General features: G+C 41.6%; 2 long non-coding RNA genes across 2 annotated transcripts; both read right to left on the bottom strand.

Annotated features, from left to right (window-relative positions):
• Positions 1-3,386: 3,386 nt before the first annotated feature.
• LOC308127292 lies at positions 3,387-3,813 on the bottom strand. Its single transcript, XR_013936492.1, has 3 exons — positions 3,687-3,813; positions 3,573-3,600; positions 3,387-3,480 (listed from the first exon to the last, which is right to left on the bottom strand). It is a non-coding gene; the product is annotated as an uncharacterized lncRNA (long non-coding RNA).
• A 6,851-nt stretch (positions 3,814-10,664) lies between these two features.
• On the bottom strand, positions 10,665-11,091 carry LOC308127293. Its single transcript, XR_013936493.1, has 3 exons — positions 10,965-11,091; positions 10,851-10,878; positions 10,665-10,758 (listed from the first exon to the last, which is right to left on the bottom strand). It is a non-coding gene; the product is annotated as an uncharacterized lncRNA (long non-coding RNA).
• Between the last annotated feature and the right edge of the window lie 2,196 nt (positions 11,092-13,287).

The raw sequence follows: 13,287 nt of genomic DNA on the forward strand, positions 1-13,287 counted from the left end.
CCATGAGGTATTCAAACCACTGCCTGATGGTGGAGTCTCCATACATGTGGACCACCTTCTTGCTCAGACACTGAGTCATGGCTGACTTGTTGAACTGGCGAACCGGCGTGCCGATGAGTGACTGCCAAACACCTTTGTAGTAATAACCAACTGCTCCAGGCACAGCACTTCTCTGCTTCACCTCTGGTTCATCTGTTTAAAGAGTTTAAAAAGACACGCAAACGCCTCGGTCGAGACTAAATCACATTTTAAACCAGGATTTAGTGATTTAGAATTAGTATTTTAATCCACTTTCTCAGAAGTGGATTAAAATAGTCTTAGACTTGTCCTTGTCTTGAGATAAATGATCTCCTCTCTTGAAGGGAGACTAGAGCTAATCCAGGTCTACATCAAGATTTAAACTTCAGATTAAAGGCTGTATGCCTCATGGTGTCTGGTGAAAATGGATTTCCTTGGTTACATTGATGATGCTTAAAAACAATAACAACAACAACAATAATAATATATTTTATTTGTAATGCATTTCATATTTGAGCAATATTGAAGTGCGACAGAAGTTAAAAAACAACAGTTGAAGAGTTTATCTGGGCCATTCAGTGGCTAAAAGAAACACCATAGAAAACTTAAAAAGACTTTCATAAAAAGGTTTCATTTAAAAGCGTCTAAAAATCCCTTTTTAATTTTTTTATATGCATAGTTGCAGTCGTGTACTTACATGCTGTTGTTACAAAACACTAAGAATATTGGGCATAATTAGCTTTCGGAAAGAAAGAAGTCAATAAAGAGGATTTTTTGGGAATCTTTTTATTCAATGCTCAGGAAACAAATAATCACTGTTATCCCACTCTTGATTTTTGACTTTAACGAAGTAAAGATGGACTGAGAGGCTCCGCTCACACAGACTTGACCATCATCCTGGTGGCCTTGAGTGAGGAAGAGGAGTGGCCCCTCCAGGTCTCCCAGCGGAGGCCCTTCACGTTGTCGGCGTGGTAAAAGCCATTCAGATAAGCGGAGCCACATCGGCTGAACCACCAGCTGCTGCTGTGGAAGTTGGTACAGGAATGATAAGCAATATCAAACTCGAAGATGCAAGGATTGCAGCCGTCATTGTCTCGGTCCTTGGTGCTGAAGCCGAAGCCGTTCTGGTTGGCTCCAGGGTGGGAACCACGAATGGCATCACCTGTAGACAAGGAGGTGGAAAAAAGTCAAGGGGTGCGTCCTAATAGTCCCTCCTATCTCCTAACAGTCCCTCCTATCTCCTTTCCTATCCACTTCTCCTTAAACCCCAGAAGTGTTTAAGTGGTGGCCATGATAAGTAGCGTTGGAATTCTCACTAAGCCAAGGAAAGGAGGCTCAATGCGTCCTTTAGAACCTCCTTTAGCCTAGGAACCACTGATGCTTCCTTTAGAACCTCCTTTAGCCTAGGAACCACTGATGCTTCCTTTAGAACCTCCTTTATCCTAGGAACCACTGATGGTTCCTTTACCAAAGGAGACCAGCTCATGTTCCCCCACAATTCCTTGTGGCGACATCATTTAAAGGAACCCGCTCATCGGAGCGTTCAGGGAAACTCAGGATGACTGAAAAAGGAGCAGATCATGTAAGTTACCAAAGCAATAATCTGCCTGGAACAACTTCAAATCATCTAGAACCCAGATCCCAACTAGGAATGTTCTGGATGTTGTAGAACCAACACAGTAAAGTCCAGTTTTAGTGCCGCCTGGTCTCACTCTGATTGGTTCTTTATTCACCTGCAGCCGTTTCCCTTTAGTTCCTCTTTTCCTTTGATTTACATTCAAACCTTCAGATATTTGACGTTACATCAGAGGTTAGAACCTCAGGGGAACGTGAGAGGAACCACCTTTATACTACTTTTGATCACATTTGGAGTTTGTTCACCATGACAGACGTCTCTAACCTTCACCTCTGTTGGATTATTATTACGCCACCTAGTGGAAGTGTGGTCTGATTGTCATCGTGATCACCTTTCCTGACCTCCTTTAGGAAGCCTCCTAACACCTTTCCTGACCTCCTTTAGGAAGCCTCCTAACACCTTTCCTTAACTCCGTGATGTCATCCACAGCATTAAGGAAAAGTGGACAGGAAAGGAGATAGGAGGGAGTATTAGGAAGCATCCTAGTTGGAACTCTCTAGTGTAGCTGCCACGATGAGACCAGCTGGTTCTGATGTCGAGGTTTAGGAGGACCCGTTACCTGCAGTTCCTCTGTATCTCCCCACATGGAGTGCATAAGCCGAGTTTTCATCCCCCAGATAGAAGTTTTTGTACTCGGCGTAAGCGGTTCCTCCTTCCTGGTTCCACAGGTCCACCCTCAAGTTGGTCGTCCTGCCCCGGGTCAGCCAGTGCATCTTTTCCAAACCGAGCCAGTGGTCCCCTGGAACCAACAAAAAGCCAGTGCATTGTGACATGTAGTTTCAGTTCAGCCAATATTTAGATTTGCATTTTTATATCATTATAACAAAAGAAATGGCCACACACACACACACACACACACACACACACACACACACACACACACACACACACACACACACACACACACACACACACACACACACACACACACACACACACACACACACACACACACACACCACTTACACGTCAGGTGGCCAAACCCAGCTCTATATGCAGCCCAGTTTCTATCGAAGGAAACTGAAGCTCCGGTGCGTTTTTGAATCACCGTCCAGCCGCCGTCTGATCGCATCTCACAGTACACCTGAGCAGAAAGTCCACACGGGGAAATAACTAACAGGGCTTTAGTGATTTTTACTGAAACAGGTTAATGATGGCAATAAATAATCAGATGTTGCGAAGCTTTCAAATGGTTCCAGCCTCCAAGGGTCATGCTTGATGTCTTTTGTCCTCATTAAAATAAGTAGGTTAGTTTAAAAGTTAACTCAAACAAATCTGTGAGTCTACTGTCAAGTCAGCGGTCTGGGATTCCTCTGTGGTGGCTTCTGAAGCACATATAAATTAAGTAATGTTCATTTACTATATATGCTGAAAAATGTGTCATTTCAACTAAAATCAGTTTTTTGCGCCCCAGAATGTTTCCTAACTTTCACTTCAGCTGATAAATGTTGACTTTGGACGGACTAAATATTTTTCCACAGGTCACAACGCTGGTTTTCCTGCATGTTTAAAGCAAATAACAAATAAGTTTATGTAGATTCATAAAACAAAAACAAACAAAAAAAAAACAACAACGACAAAATCTCAACAAGTTATCGTTGCTAAAACGGCTGAAAAGGTTGAGGTAGATTGTCAACAGCCCAAAAACTAAGTGGCTGAAATAAATCAAATGTGATGTAAAACTGCTGAAATGGCTAAAAACCTCTTTGACCTTCCTGAAATTTGCTTTGATACCTTGAAGGGGATTTTGTTGTGATCAGGCTGGATCATATAAACGCCGCTGCGCGACTCCGGCATGAGCTTCTTAATCTGACTGCAGTCTGCCGCTGATGTTTGAGAGGAAGAAAACCAAAGTTATTCCAAAAGATTTCAGACGTTTTGTCGCGTCCAGTAGAGACGATAAGGACACGAGTCTTACCGTGGGGGAATACATCGACCGGATGTTCCTAGAAAGAGAACAAAAACAGATTTAGAGTGAAGTTCGATTGAGTTTAAAGACGGCAGAACAACGTAGAGTTCAGTTTGTTTTAACCTGCGGTTGTGCTGCGCCGCTGGAAAGAAGAGCCAGGATCAGTCCACAGAGTCCGATCAGCATCTTCATTCTGACCCGAGGGACAGAGACAGATTCGCCTGAACAGTCAGACGTCTTCCAAACATGAACATCAGACTACAAAGACAGTGTGACACCAATTCAATGGAAGCCTACAAAAGGAAGGATTTCATCACATGACACTTTTCTGAACGTCTTCTAGACGATAAAAACTGTTTCTCTATAAACAAACCAGGATGTGTGACCCACCTTTTAAACGCCGTCACTTCCTGTCAAAGCTCAACCGAAAGGAGACGCACAGATCAACGGTGACTGACCCGATCGCTCAGGAAGAGTGTGTCCGTCCTGGTTTTGTCTCAGAATATATAGCGGAGCAGGAACCAGGAGGGGCCTCGGTGTTATTCACTGAATGTTGTCCTTCTAGCTGGACCACAAGCAGCATTCCAATATTGACCAGTAGTTTCTGTAGAGGACTGACCGGAGCAAACTCTGCAGGGCTTCAGGTCAAATATCTCCTGCAGAGTAAAAGAATCCTTTAGTAGGAAGAAGAACCGGGTTGATCCTGGCACACAGCAGGCCTCTTCCTCCATCAACCCGCCTCACTAATGTGAGTGTTCTGATCAGAATCTGGAAACGTTGCCAGTGTGTTGCTTTCAGGATTGACGGACACAGACCGACGCTGGAGTCCAGTCGTCAATCTGGTTTGTACCTGACAAACCAGTTTGGACAAATATTCAGAGGAAAGTTTTCTATTGATGGTCACAATATAGAATTACTGTGTTTCAGTTCAATTTACTCCAGTGGTGCTTAAAGTTGTTTGGACCAGAAGATTTTTGTTTTTTTGTGTTTAAATCTTCTGGTTCTTATTATTTAAAAAAAAAAAAAAAAGATAAAACACTTTAATTCTTCACTTTGGTAGATTCTAAAGAATCTGACGAGTTGGACTTTTGGAGGTAAAGTTGGTTCACAGGCGAACACAAAGAATAAAGACTTTTCCTCTTTATCTATTTTTTTGCTTGTGGACAGTTGGATTTCTTTGTCTTGCTTCTTCTTTTCCTTTCTCAGTTGCTGCCGTCAGACTCTGGAACAAACTGCCCCCGACATGCGCACCATTACCAACTTTGGCCTTTTTAAATCCAGACTCAAAACCTATTTATTCAGACCGGCTTTTAATACACAGTAATATGGTGACATTTTAATTGAATTGAATTGAATTGAATTGAATTGAATTGAATTGAATTGAATTGAATTTAAATGTCACCAAATTGTCACCATATTACTATTTTTTCTATTTTATTTTATTTGGTTTGGTTTTATTTGACTCTATTGTGGATATAGTGTTCTGTTTTAACTGCTTTCTTTCTTGTTTTACTGTCCGATCTCATTGGAAAGCACTTTGGTCACCTTCAGTGTTGTAAAGGGCTTTACAAATACATTTTGATTGATCATCACATTATTTCACTTTCTACAGTGAAAAACAAACACAAGTGAATTTAAGGTCTGTTCCTCCACTCAATGTTGAAATTACTTTCTGGCTGGAGTTGAATTTTATTCCCAGGAGGCAATTTGACGCTTCATTTAGAGACAAAGGCAGCGGAAGATGAACACAAAGCAAAATGTGTTGATTGTAGAACCATGAAGATGTTTGAAATCTTTACCAAAGACTTTAAACTGGACTGAATGTCCTCCTGCACATGAGGATCAAGGTTCAAACGTTTGCCCTGCAGTGAAGGAGTTGCTCTGCTCTGCTGGGCTGAAATGCAAAAATGCCACTTGTCCAGCATGACCACCTTTTTCTTTCTTTCAGGATTTCACTTCAAAAGAAAGTCAGAATGTCTCAGTGTGATGTGGGAGATTAGGAGGAGAGAGTTCTACACGGTTCTTTGTCTCCCTCCGTCTCTACATCAGATTAATCAATAAATCTTCATTTGACACGTTTCCACAGTCAAATTCTAATTGAACATTAAAAACAGAATATCACATTGAAATGTCATAAAAACTACCATGTAGGGGCTACCATCCTGGAAATTATACAACATTTAACAGGTTATGAGGGGTAAATACACAAGCTTCTATATTTTATACATGAAAATCATGAATCAACAGGAATGTAAATGTGAAGGAAGAATCCATTCATCATTTCATTCATCTTCCATTTCCATTTTATTCAGCAACAAGAGACTCTAGTTAACCTGACCTGCTGTGTGTGTTTGCATTAAAGTACACTATGATATAAACCACAAATAAAATAATCACCTCTTTCTCTCATGTAGTGATCATAAAGTTTCAAACTAAGAAAATACAGACTTTCCTCTCTTTGCTTACGAGAAAACAAGGAACTGATTTCATCAGGTTCTTTCCTGAAATCAGAAGTGAAAAGTGCAAAAATGATAAAGAAAACTTCTGGATCAATCCAATAGATTTTGGGACGTTAACGGCTAACTGTTTCTGAATAAATCCTAAAAAAACTGCCATGAAATTTCCCAAACAAAGCGGATAAGAGAGGCACCTCATGATGGACATCAAAGAAGAAAAGCATCTGATGCTAACTTGGTTCCGCAAACAAATGTGGCGTTGGCGACAATCTGTAATCTACCGACTGTAGCTCTAGTTTATTATTTCGTACTCTTCAATAGACTTATATTCATTCGGTGCAATGTCGTTCAGCTGCGATTATACTTAAAATACTATTGTTTTGAATATTCCTATTGTAAGTTATTAGTAGTAAATAGATTCTCTTCAGGATTGCAAAACAAAACAGAAACTAGCCTATGAAAATGTTTTGGTGGATCAAACTGAAGAATCAAATTTCAGTGGTTCATTGAATTGACTTTTTCAACTGCCACTTAGTTTCATGGGCTATTTGTACGGGACAATCAGAACCAAACAATGACAATAAAGATCTTTAATTTCAAACATATTTCTGAAGCGTATGTAAAATGTCATTCGCCACACAACACAACTAGCATATGTAGGACAAAATAACATTAATCATGTTCTTGATAATGGGAGGTCTGGGGTGGATTTCGTGAGGCAGCCAGTGGGAAACAGTCATTCCCCAGGCATCCACCAGATGAACGTTTATTCCTTTGAATATGGCTCGAAGAACCTTGTCACGCTGCATCGAGTACCAGTCGCTGGTCGCCAGCACCTCGAACAGCTCTAGACTCTTGAGGTTCGCCGTTCTGAAGATGATCACGGTGTCCGGCGCCCTGGTCAGCAGGCGCACCACTGCCTTGCGGATGCTCAACAGCCGCCGGGTGTAGACCTCGATGGGGAAAGTGGCGTAACGTGACCAGATGCCAATGATGATGACCGTGTTGGCGCCCCCGGGTACTCCGTCCAGTTCATTTGCAATGAAACGCATCTCACTGGTCAAGACGTCAAAGCGGATCGGAGGACCGTGGCAGCGGAACATCACCTTGATGTTGTTGTCATAGTCCAGAGCCAAGAACGGGCCGGACTGTTTTGGGTTGTGCAGGTTGAACTCCCGGAGACCTGGATGTGATGGAGACAGGACCAAATGAGTCAAATCGTAAAGGAAATCTAAACAATACACAATATTCTTACAGAGTGAATACCTGGTAAGACTCCCATGAGGTATTCAAACCACTGCCTGATGGTGGAGTCTCCATACATGTGGACCACCTTCTTGCTCAGACACTGAGTCATGGCTGACTTGTTGAACTGGCGAACCGGCGTGCCGATGAGTGACTGCCAAACACCTTTGTAGTAATAACCAACTGCTCCAGGCACAGCACTTCTCTGCTTCACCTCTGGTTCATCTGTTTAAAGAGTTTAAAAAGACACGCAAACGCCTCGGTCGAGACTAAATCACATTTTAAACCAGGATTTAGTGATTTAGAATTAGTATTTTAATCCACTTTCTCAGAAGTGGATTAAAATAGTCTTAGACTTGTCCTTGTCTTGAGATAAATGATCTCCTCTCTTGAAGGGAGACTAGAGCTAATCCAGGTCTACATCAAGATTTAAACTTCAGATTAAAGGCTGTATGCCTCATGGTGTCTGGTGAAAATGGATTTCCTTGGTTACATTGATGATGCTTAAAAACAATAACAACAACAACAATAATAATATATTTTATTTGTAATGCATTTCATATTTGAGCAATATTGAAGTGCGACAGAAGTTAAAAAACAACAGTTGAAGAGTTTATCTGGGCCATTCAGTGGCTAAAAGAAACACCATAGAAAACTTAAAAAGACTTTCATAAAAAGGTTTCATTTAAAAGCGTCTAAAAATCCCTTTTTAATTTTTTTATATGCATAGTTGCAGTCGTGTACTTACATGCTGTTGTTACAAAACACTAAGAATATTGGGCATAATTAGCTTTCGGAAAGAAAGAAGTCAATAAAGAGGATTTTTTGGGAATCTTTTTATTCAATGCTCAGGAAACAAATAATCACTGTTATCCCACTCTTGATTTTTGACTTTAACGAAGTAAAGATGGACTGAGAGGCTCCGCTCACACAGACTTGACCATCATCCTGGTGGCCTTGAGTGAGGAAGAGGAGTGGCCCCTCCAGGTCTCCCAGCGGAGGCCCTTCACGTTGTTGGCGTGGTAAAAGCCATTCAGATAAGCGGAGCCACATCGGCTGAACCACCAGCTGCTGCTGTGGAAGTTGGTACAGGAATGATAAGCAATATCAAACTCGAAGATGCAAGGATTGCAGCCGTCATTGTCTCGGTCCTTGGTGCTGAAGCCGAAGCCGTTCTGGTTGGCTCCAGGGTGGGAACCACGAATGGCATCACCTGTAGACAAGGAGGTGGAAAAAAGTCAAGGGGTGCGTCCTAATAGTCCCTCCTATCTCCTAACAGTCCCTCCTATCTCCTTTCCTATCCACTTCTCCTTAAACCCCAGAAGTGTTTAAGTGGTGGCCATGATAAGTAGCGTTGGAATTCTCACTAAGCCAAGGAAAGGAGGCTCAATGCGTCCTTTAGAACCTCCTTTAGCCTAGGAACCACTGATGCTTCCTTTAGAACCTCCTTTAGCCTAGGAACCACTGATGCTTCCTTTAGAACCTCCTTTATCCTAGGAACCACTGATGGTTCCTTTACCAAAGGAGACCAGCTCATGTTCCCCCACAATTCCTTGTGGCGACATCATTTAAAGGAACCCGCTCATCGGAGCGTTCAGGGAAACTCAGGATGACTGAAAAAGGAGCAGATCATGTAAGTTACCAAAGCAATAATCTGCCTGGAACAACTTCAAATCATCTAGAACCCAGATCCCAACTAGGAATGTTCTGGATGTTGTAGAACCAACACAGTAAAGTCCAGTTTTAGTGCCGCCTGGTCTCACTCTGATTGGTTCTTTATTCACCTGCAGCCGTTTCCCTTTAGTTCCTCTTTTCCTTTGATTTACATTCAAACCTTCAGATATTTGACGTTACATCAGAGGTTAGAACCTCAGGGGAACGTGAGAGGAACCACCTTTATACTACTTTTGATCACATTTGGAGTTTGTTCACCACGACAGACGTCTCTAACCTTCACCTCTGTTGGATTATTATTACGCCACCTAGTGGAAGTGTGGTCTGATTGTCATCGTGATCACCTTTCCTTAACTCCTTTAGGAAGCCTCCTAACACCTTTCCTGACCTCCTTTAGGAAGCCTCCTAACACCTTTCCTGACCTCCTTTAGGAAGCCTCCTAACACCTTTCCTTAACTCCGTGATGTCATCCACAGCATTAAGGAAAAGTGGACAGGAAAGGAGATAGGAGGGAGTATTAGGAAGCATCCTAGTTGGAACTCTCTAGTGTAGCTGCCACGATGAGACCAGCTGGTTCTGATGTCGAGGTTTAGGAGGACCCGTTACCTGCAGTTCCTCTGTATCTCCCCACATGGAGTGCATAAGCCGAGTTTTCATCCCCCAGATAGAAGTTTTTGTACTCGGCGTAAGCGGTTCCTCCTTCCTGGTTCCACAGGTCCACCCTCAAGTTGGTCGTCCTGCCCCGGGTCAGCCAGTGCATCTTTTCCAAACCGAGCCAGTGGTCCCCTGGAACCAACAAAAAGCCAGTGCATTGTGACATGTAGTTTCAGTTCAGCCAATATTTAGATTTGCATTTTTATATCACTATAACAAAAGAAATGGCCACACACACACACACACACACACACACACACACACACACACACACACACACACACACACACACACACACCACTTACACGTCAGGTGGCCAAACCCAGCTCTATATGCAGCCCAGTTTCTATCGAAGGAAACTGAAGCTCCGGTGCGTTTTTGAATCACCGTCCAGCCGCCGTCTGATCGCATCTCACAGTACACCTGAGCAGAAAGTCCACACGGGGAAATAACTAACAGGGCTTTAGTGATTTTTACTGAAACAGGTTAATGATGGCAATAAATAATCAGATGTTGCGAAGCTTTCAAATGGTTCCAGCCTCCAAGGGTCATGCTTGATGTCTTTTGTCCTCATTAAAATAAGTAGGTTAGTTTAAAAGTTAACTCAAACAAATCTGTGAGTCTACTGTCAAGTCAGCGGTCTGGGATTCCTCTGTGGTGGCTTCTGAAGCACATATAAATTAAGTAATGTTCATTTACTATATATGCTGAAAAATGTGTCATTTCAACTAAAATCTGTTTTTTGCGCCCCAGAATGTTTCCTAACTTTCACTTCAGCTGATAAATGTTGACTTTGGACGGACTAAATATTTTTCCACAGGTCACAACGCTGGTTTTCCTGCATGTTTAAAGCAAATAACAAATAAGTTTATGTAGATTCATAAAACAAAAACAAACAAAAAAAAAAACAACAACGACAAAATCTCAACAAGTTATCGTTGCTAAAACGGCTGAAAAAGTTGAGGTAGATTGTCAACAGCCCAAAAACTAAGTGGCTGAAATAAATCAAATGTGATGTAAAACTGCTGAAATGGCTAAAAACCTCTTTGACCTTCCTGAAATTTGCTTTGATACCTTGAAGGGGATTTTGTTGTGATCAGGCTGGATCATATAAACGCCGCTGCGCGACTCCGGCATGAGCTTCTTAATCTGACTGCAGTCTGCCGCTGATGTTTGAGAGGAAGAAAACCAAAGTTATTCCAAAAGATTTCAGACGTTTTGTCGCGTCCAGTAGAGACGATAAGGACACGAGTCTTACCGTGGGGGAATACATCGACCGGATGTTCCTAGAAAGAGAACAAAAACAGATTTAGAGTGAAGTTCGATTGAGTTTAAAGACGGCAGAACAACGTAGAGTTCAGTTTGTTTTAACCTGCGGTTGTGCTGCGCCGCTGGAAAGAAGAGCCAGGATCAGTCCACAGAGTCCGATCAGCATCTTCATTCTGACCCGAGGGACAGAGACAGATTCGCCTGAACAGTCAGACGTCTTCCAAACATGAACATCAGACTACAAAGACAGTGTGACACCAATTCAATGGAAGCCTACAAAAGGAAGGATTTCATCACATGACACTTTTCTGAACGTCTTCTAGACGATAAAAACTGTTTCTCTATAAACAAACCAGGATGTGTGACCCACCTTTTAAACGCCGTCACTTCCTGTCAAAGCTCAACCGAAAGGAGACGCACAGATCAACGGTGACTGACCCGATCGCTCAGGAAGGGTGTGTCCGTCCTGGTTTTGTCTCAGAATATATAGCGGAGCAGGAACCAGGAGGGGCCTCGGTGTTATTCACTGAATGTTGTCCTTCTAGCTGGACCACAAGCAGCATTCCAATATTGACCAGTAGTTTCTGTAGAGGACTGACCGGAGCAAACTCTGCAGGGCTTCAGGTCAAATATCTCCTGCAGAGTAAAAGAATCCTTTAGTAGGAAGAAGAACCGGGTTGATCCTGGCACACATCAGGCCTCTTCCTCCATCAACCCGCCTCACTAATGTGAGTGTTCTGATCAGAATCTGGAAACGTTGCCAGTGTGTTGCTTTCAGGATTGACGGACACAGACCGACGCTGGAGTCCAGTCGTCAATCTGGTTTGTACCTGACAAACCAGTTTGGACAAATATTCAGAGGAAAGTTTTCTATTGATGGTCACAATATAGAATTACTGTGTTTCAGTTCAATTTACTCCAGTGGTGCTTAAAGTTGTTTGGACCAGAAGATTTTTGTTTTTTTGTGTTTAAATCTTCTGGTTCTTATTATTTAAAAAAAAAAAAAAAAAGATAAAACACTTTAATTCTTCACTTTGGTAGATTCTAAAGAATCTGACGAGTTGGACTTTTGGAGGTAAAGTTGGTTCACAGGCGAACACAAAGAATAAAGACTTTTCCTCTTTATCTATTTTTTTGCTTGTGGACAGTTGGATTTCTTTGTCTTGCTTCTTCTTTTCCTTTCTCAGTTGCTGCCGTCAGACTCTGGAACAAACTGCCCCCGACATGCGCACCATTACCAACTTTGGCCTTTTTAAATCCAGACTCAAAACCTATTTATTCAGACCGGCTTTTAATACACAGTAATATGGTGACATTTTAATTGAATTGAATTGAATTGAATTGAATTTAAATGTCACCAAATTGTCACCATATTACTATTTTTTCTATTTTATTTTATTTGGTTTGGTTTTATTTGACTCTATTGTGGATATAGTGTTCTGTTTTAACTGCTTTCTTTCTTGTTTTACTGTCCGATCTCATTGGAAAGCACTTTGGTCACCTTCAGTGTTGTAAAGGGCTTTACAAATACATTTTGATTGATCATCACATTATTTCACTTTCTACAGTGAAAAACAAACACAAGTGAATTTAAGGTCTGTTCCTCCACTCAATGTTGAAATTACTTTCTGGCTGGAGTTGAATTTTATTCCCGGGAGGCAATTTGACGCTTCATTTAGAGACAAAGGCAGCGGAAGATGAACACAAAGCAAAATGTGTTGATTGTAGAACCATGAAGATGTTTGAAATCTTTACCAAAGACTTTAAACTGGACTGAATGTCCTCCTGCACATGAGGATCAAGGTTCAAACGTTTGCCCTGCAGTGAAGGAGTTGCTCTGCTCTGCTGGGCTGAAATGCAAAAATGCCACTTGTCCAGCATGACCACCTTTTTCTTTCTTTCAGGATTTCACTTCAAAAGAAAGTCAGAATGTCTCAGTGTGATGTGGGAGATTAGGAGGAGAGAGTTCTACACGGTTCTTTGTCTCCCTCCGTCTCTACATCAGATTAATCAATAAATCTTCATTTGACACGTTTCCACAGTCAAATTCTAATTGAACATTAAAAACAGAATATCACATTGAAATGTCATAAAAACTACCATGTAGGGGCTACCATCCTGGAAATTATACAACATTTAACAGGTTATGAGGGGTAAATACACAAGCTTCTATATTTTATACATGAAAATCATGAATCAACAGGAATGTAAATGTGAAGGAAGAATCCATTCATCATTTCATTCATCTTCCATTTCCATTTTATTCAGCAACAAGAGACTCTAGTTAACCTGACCTGCTGTGTGTGTTTGCATTAAAGTACACTATGATATAAACCACAAATAAAATAATCACCTCTTTCTCTCATGTAGTGATCATAAAGTTTCAAACTAAGAAAATACAGACTTTCCTCTCTTTGCTTACGAGA

This window comes from Lipophrys pholis, assembly GCF_963383615.2.
Source record: "Lipophrys pholis genome assembly, chromosome: 22".
Taxonomy (NCBI): Eukaryota; Metazoa; Chordata; class Actinopteri; order Blenniiformes; family Blenniidae; genus Lipophrys; species Lipophrys pholis.